The following is an 830-nucleotide window of genomic DNA, read 5'->3' as shown; positions in this document are numbered from 1 at the left end:
CCTGTCACCTCGGGGGCGCTCTCTCAGTGGGCGTACGGCCTCGAGACGGCATGCGCGTGGCTGTCGCGGCCTCGCTGTCCCTTCTGGGGGCGTGCGTTGGACGCGTTCCGCTGCGTGTGTGTGCACGGGGGTCGGAGAGCAAGGGCGCGCGCGGTGTGACGCTCGGCGCCCTGTGCGCCTGATGCTCCGCCGCGTGACTATCCCGTTATGCATATCCTGTGTGCGCTCTAGCTCCATCGGGGCCCTGACGAGTCAGCAACAAACCATGCATTACACATTTTGCGCAGAGTGCCCCCTTCCCGCGAAAGCTCTTTTTTGTAGTGCGCTCGTCGCTAAACCAACAGACGCGGTGCACGAAACTGGAGAGCAAGAGATGTCCACGACCCCCCGCCTCGGTGTGTGTGTATATATATATATATATATATATAACATGCACATGCACATGGCTGCAGCTTTGGGATTCCTGGAGACGGATCTGGATATGATGATTGACGTAACATCACAGACTTTGACGAACCCGTGAGCAAGAAACACTGTCGCCCCAGTCTGACCGCGACCCCGACGCCTCCTCCCTCCCTGCCCTGGCGCATGTGCATGGCGATGTGATCGACAACCAGGCCGATGTGAAGCCGTCGCAGATGGACGTTGACACAGCAATGAAAACAGCGTTATTTCACGCCCCGTCTGATCGTCGCACCGAGCCTCCCTCTCTTTCACCCTCTCCCCTCTGCCTTCATTACGCGATCCTGTCACCTCGGGGGCGCTCTCTCAGTGGGCGTACGGCCTCGAGACGGCATGCGCGTGGCTGTCGCGGCCTCGCTGTCCCTTCT

General features: G+C 60.0%; 3 non-coding genes across 3 annotated transcripts, besides 1 other annotated feature; all 3 read left to right on the top strand.

Moving 5' to 3' along the window:
- Nucleotides 1–306: 306 nt before the first annotated feature.
- On the top strand, nucleotides 307–374 carry Tc00.1047053431113.30. Its single transcript, XR_008254329.1, has one exon. It is a non-coding gene; the product is annotated as an H/ACA snoRNA, TC11C2H1 (small nucleolar RNA).
- A 30-nt stretch (nucleotides 375–404) lies between these two features.
- Nucleotides 405–428: a microsatellite.
- A 53-nt stretch (nucleotides 429–481) lies between these two features.
- Tc00.1047053431113.20 lies at nucleotides 482–550 on the top strand. Its single transcript, XR_008254328.1, has one exon. It is a non-coding gene; the product is annotated as a C/D small nucleolar RNA (snoRNA), TB11C2C1 (small nucleolar RNA).
- A 49-nt stretch (nucleotides 551–599) lies between these two features.
- On the top strand, nucleotides 600–691 carry Tc00.1047053431113.10. Its single transcript, XR_008254327.1, has one exon. It is a non-coding gene; the product is annotated as a C/D small nucleolar RNA (snoRNA), TB11C2C2 (small nucleolar RNA).
- Nucleotides 692–830: the final 139 nt, after the last annotated feature.

This window comes from Trypanosoma cruzi, assembly GCF_000209065.1.
Source record: "Trypanosoma cruzi strain CL Brener chromosome Unknown tcruzi_1047053431113, whole genome shotgun sequence".
NCBI lineage: Eukaryota > Euglenozoa > Kinetoplastea > Trypanosomatida > Trypanosomatidae > Trypanosoma > Trypanosoma cruzi.
This window is presented reverse-complemented; position numbering and strand designations above follow the sequence as displayed.